This window comes from Benincasa hispida, chromosome 5 (assembly GCF_027475165.1).
Source record: "Benincasa hispida cultivar pf3 chromosome 5, pf3_genome.v1.1, whole genome shotgun sequence".
Lineage (NCBI taxonomy): Eukaryota > Viridiplantae > Streptophyta > Magnoliopsida > Cucurbitales > Cucurbitaceae > Benincasa > Benincasa hispida.
In genome coordinates, this window is record NC_143482.1 from 9768582 (window position 1) to 9774505 (window position 5924).

A 5924-nucleotide genomic window follows, 5' to 3' on the forward strand; every position below is an offset into this window, starting at 1 on the left:
TAGGGTTAGTTGTTAGAGCTTATTGTTGGAGATAATTGATACAGTTGGTTGACAAAGTTGGTTGTCGGAAGTGGTCATTATTAGAGTTGGTCATCGTAATTGGTCGTTAGAGGTGGTCGTCAGTGGTGGTTACTGGAGTTGATCGTCAGAAGTTGTCGCCGGAGATGATTGTTGAAAGTTTTGATAGAGTAGATTGTAAGAAGTGGTTATTGTCGGAGTTGGCCGACAGAGCACGGTGTTTGTCTGACGACAACCATAATGCGTGAGATAGAAGATTAATGAAGATATTTTGGTAATTTTATATATTATCCAACTTAGACATAGGCTAATCACAAAGTCCTTATCCTAAAGTTTCTCTGAAAAACTAGCTTATTTAAAAAAAAAAAAACTAGTTCTTTATTTTGAGTGATTGTTATATACTCCAACTTTTGTTTAAAATAACTTTTGCTGCCTATGATCCACAAGGAGCTTTTCTTAGCTGATAAATACTTTAAATGTTAAATTAAACGCATACTTTTTCCATTAAATTTTTTTGACTTGTTTTTTCTATTAGTATTCCATACTCAAGGGAGAAACTAAAAGAATGTACAATCAATGACTTTCAGTCCAACAAAAGTGGGGAAAAGATTTGAATTAGATAGCTTTATCTTTTTGTGTTATATTTGAATTGTGATTTCTTAATCAATTAATCATGCTCAAATTGATAACAAAACTGTAGTATGGTATGTATATATGTAACATGTATATATTTTAATAACGACAAAAAAAACTTAGATCAAATTTTGAATATTCTATTTAATTAAAATATTTATGCCTCGTACATCATACGTGGTTACATAGATTTACATACAGTTGCATAATCCAATAGAATTTTTAATTTTTTTTTTTACTTGGATTATTCAATGCCCATTCACATGCATTCTTAATATCTAAGGCGATGTGTCACAATAAATGGTACAACTATAAAGTAAAGTTTGTACTACAAAAACCAATAGAGAAAATGTACATTTATTACCTTATGCATGTGCTAATACATATACCTTTCATATGAAAGTTCATCCAACTTAAACAAAAAAACCCTTTAGGAAGTGAATTTCTTTAAGAAGTGAAAGGGAAAATGTATTTGCTTTTGTTTGAAAATCGAGTTTAAATATATTATGCTTTAAAAGTTTATTTGTCTTCACAAGATTTCAACAAAAAAATTTGAATTATGACAATAAACTTCATCTTATTGATTTGGAGTTTAAGTGGTACAATCTTTAATATTTATCATATAATTCTTTTTTCCGAATATATATAAGCTATAATCTTTAGATTTTATTGATCTTCTTAGATGATCGACTTTTAGATTTATAAGCCTTCTTAGATGACTAACCCCTTTTCAACTTATTAATTTTCTTAAATGATCGGTCCTTCAATTTATTGATCTTATTAGATGATTGATTTTTATACTTGTTGATATTTTGTGATGATCAATCTTTGACTTGTTGTTCGACTTAGATCAACCTCTAACTTACTGAAATTGGTCTTTGGTTTCTAGATTGCCTTGCATCGACCTTTGGCTTACTAATTTTCTTGGATTGACTTATAGTTCTCATTTTTAAGAATTGTCTGGCTATTAAACCAAGTTGTTTGTGTAAATATTAGCCAAATGAAGCGCAAATAAGAAAATAATCATTTGGGCATGCTTTTGTAATTATAGAACTGAAATACAAATGTGAAGTGATTTGAATCCATTGGTTTAGTTGATTTTGTGTAAGAAGCATCTGATTAAAGTGCTTGAAAATTGCAATTGTGCGATTCCACCCTACAAATATGAAATAGAATTACGAAATTTCGGATTTGGTTACGTACTTCTAAAGAAGGTTTGAAATATTGACGTCGATGAGAATTTTGAGATCCTAATTTTATGGAGATAGACATATCGATAGAGATGAAAATTTTGGAAATTTTTATGAAAATTGATGAAAATTGTTATAATTACTTAATAAAAACTTTGATTATGATTGAATTAGACTATAATTGATCATTTTTAACCATCATTTCTATAAAGTAAGACAACATCTAGATGTATATTGTAAAATATTTGTGAAAATATCGATGTGAGAGTAGAAATATTAAAAAAATAAAAGAAATATTGAAAATTAATTAAAATATTAAAGGACATGAAATATTTGCATATAAAAAATAATCGTAAATCTTTTATTATAAAATGAAAAATCATCGTATTAAACTAGCATAAAACAATAAGAATAGAAAAATCATAACAATAAACATAATGGAAAAGAAAGAAGAAAAAAAATATTTAAATGAAAATACATAATTTTTTGAAAATATAGATTTTTAAGGTAATTGATTTAAACGGTAAAACAGATGAAAATATTTTCAAATATAGCAAAATGTCATTATCTATCCGTGATAGACCATGGTAGATATCTCACTAATAGATAGTTTCATTTTACTATATTTGTAAATAACTTGATTCATTTTCCTTTATTTGAAAACAACCCGATTTTTTATAGTAAAAGCGAAAAAACTTCCCTTGCATTGCAATATTTCCATCAAAATTTGGGAAAAATCGAAAATTTTTCCTACTGAAATTTCGAGCCTATCAAAATCTTAAAATGTTGATCAAAATTTGGAGATTTCGATCAAAATTTTCAACCGTGCTTCTAAAGATATTTTTACTCATTCTCGACATTCAAGACAAAAAATTTCACACATAGCTAGGTCCACAGGAACCCTAGCCTGTGGTAGACTTATAAAAATAAAAGGACGACTAACATGCTAAAATATTAGATTTTAGAGAAGAATCTTTGTCCGTCATGTTATGCCACCCAAATAGAATTATGAATCCAATCCCATTTGAAAGTTTAGGACTATAAAGGTAGAATCGAATTAGATCGAGAAAAGCTTTGATTCCACTCCTATTTCCTCATTTATAATATTTTCATATTGTTTTTCTTGTTTCAGTTTTTCTACTTCTTTTCATATTTAAGCTATATGTTTTGTTTTTTGTTTTTCTGTTTATCAAATTTATGGCTGAGTTTGTACTTCAGTTCTTCAATTGATCATTTATATTGGCAAGATTCTTATTTAATTAGTTGTGTGTTTTGAATTCCAATTACAACAAGTGTTTTTGTTTTCTTAGTTTCCCACTTTTTGTATTCTTTTTAGTTAATAGTTTTGTACCCTCATTGATGAATTTTAATATGAAGTTTCTTTATTCATAATATTATTTACTTATTTACTTATGAGTTAAACCTTACTTTGAGAATCAAATATATGAATGTTCTGCTAACATGGGTATAGTTCAATTGACATAAACTTGAACTATTAGTTTTGAAGTTTGAGGTATTATTCATAATCCTTAAAATTTGGGTTGGGTTTGATTAAGTTGGAGACCCTATTTGGATCATTCGAGTAGCCAATCTGACTAACCAAAATTTTTAGTTTGGTCCAAAAAATCTCTCCAATCTAACTCATGTACACCCCCAATTTTTGTCTCTAGACATTGGATAAAATCTTTAGACTCAAAAAAAAAAAAAGATTGTGTTTGATTTAAAATAAGTTAAACTTAGCAATAGAATATAAATTTAATTGCTTAGACTCCTAAAGATATCTTTATTGAAAGTCGAATACGTGTTGATTTGGCTACCCTCACATTGGTTCTAAGTTAAGGGTTGCAATTGTATGTTAGGCTATGATTCCTTTTAGGACTCATTCTTTTCATTCTTGCTATTCGTCTAAAAAACAATGATATTATTTGATTTGTGTTTGATTTAAAATAAGTTAAACTTAGCCATAGAATATAAGTTTAATTGCTTAGGTTCCTAAAGATATCTTTATTGAAATTTGAATGTGTGCTGATTTGGTTCCCTTTGTGTAACGACCGAGATCACATTTGAATGAGAGAGAACCTAAGGTTATGAAAGTATGGTTAAGAAACGCTTAAAATAATTAAAAACTACTATCTATATCAACAAAGTGGACATTCCTTTGCATTGACTTAATCACAGGAACTCCAATGTTAAGCGTGCTTGGCTAGCTTGGAGTAATCCTATATCGGGTGACCTCCTGGGAATTTTTCTAAAGCATGTGAGTGAGGACAAAATATGCTGAAAGGACCTGCATTGATTTGTGAGGATACTCTTCTGATAAATGTCCCAAATTGCATGATTTCGCTATTGTTACTTTTCTGTAGTAAAAGGACTTTGTGTGATATTTGACCTCGAAATTGCCTTAAATGAGTAAAATAAGAAAATATGTGTCCTTGAACTATCTTAAGTTAGTCTTTCTTGTTTTGAATTGATTTTATAAGCTTTTCCAGAGGGTTTTATTAATTTTTTTTTTTGAAGAAAATGAAGTGATGCCCCCATCAAAATCCTAAATTGTGCCCAGTTATTCCAACTTGCTGATTTTTTGATCCACAATTATTTTTAGCTCTGAAATTAACTGGGTTTAGGACATGGTTTTTGGTCACTCTTTACCTATTTGGTTTGTATAAAAGGGTTGGAAGCCTCTTGAATGAAAAATCTCCCCTCTTGAGAATTTTTCTAAGAAGCATGTGAGTGAGGACAAAACATGCTGAAAGGACCTGCATTGATTTGTGAGGATACTCTTCTGATAAATTTCCCAACTTGCATGATTTTCGCTATATATATTGTTACTTTTCTGTAGTAAATGGACTTTGTGTGATACTTGACCTCAAAATTGCCTTAAATGAGTAAAATAAGCAAATATGTGTCTTTGAACTATCTTAAGTTAGTCTTCCCTGTTTTGAATTGATTTTATAAGCTTTTACAGAGAGTTATACTATTTTTGAAGAAAATGAAGTGATGCCTCCGCATCAAAATCCTAATTTCATCAAATTGTGCCCAGTTATTCCAACTTGCTGATTTTTCGATCCACGATTGTTTTTAGCTCCGAAACTAACTGGGTTTAGGACATGATTTTTGGTCACTCTTTACCCAATTTGATTTGTATAAAGGAGTTAGAAGCCTCTTGAATGAAAAATGTCCCCTCCTAGGAAGACATCTCATAAGTTTTCATTTATAAATTCTTCAAGAATAAAAGTTCCTCTGAAGAACCATAGTTCTAGATTGTCCTACTCGTGAGAGTGTGTAGAGTGAGGATTCACACTTGAAAGTGATTGAATTCGTCTTAGAGAGCTTTTGGGAGTGAGGTTTTGACTCAAGGAGTTTAGTTTTCTGTTTTTCCAACACTTGTTCATTTCATTCTTTGTTATTTTCTTTTCCTTACATTATATTTTTTGAAAATTACATTGTAACCCATGCTTTTGCATCAATGAAGTTTAATCATTATTCTTTAGCTATAGGTTAATTCTCTAAGATATTCGGTTATGTAGATCCCTAAGATATAGGGCTTGAGCGATTGCTAATACATCATGTTTATTTGATCTCTAAATTTCCTTTGTTGAGCTTATTGTTATCTTGATAAGTTGAATTGACCAATTAATTTAACATGTTAGTAGAGTCTTAATACGGAGAAGATTAAGATAAAAATGGATTTCACAGAATATGGAATGGAGGCACACCATAGGACTTAGAATTTGCCTGAAATGATCTAAGATTTAGCTAACCTATAGGACTAGCTACTTCGATTCCTAAAGGAACTTGTGAACAAGATTAAATAGGATTAGATTTTCTATCCATGTTGGATCGATATCAACTTGATACAACCATATAGCTCAAGGTATAAAGTCTAAAGGTCCAAGCTTGACTGTAAATCCTTGTTGTCATCTACTGTTTACTTTATTGCTCAACACAACCAAAATCTCGCTTATTTTCACCCGTTACCATCAGTTTGCATTGTTAGTGTTGTCTTAGAATAAATTGAAACTTAACTAATCTCTTAGGATATGATAATTAGAATATTCCCAAGTTTATTACTAATTGATAGTG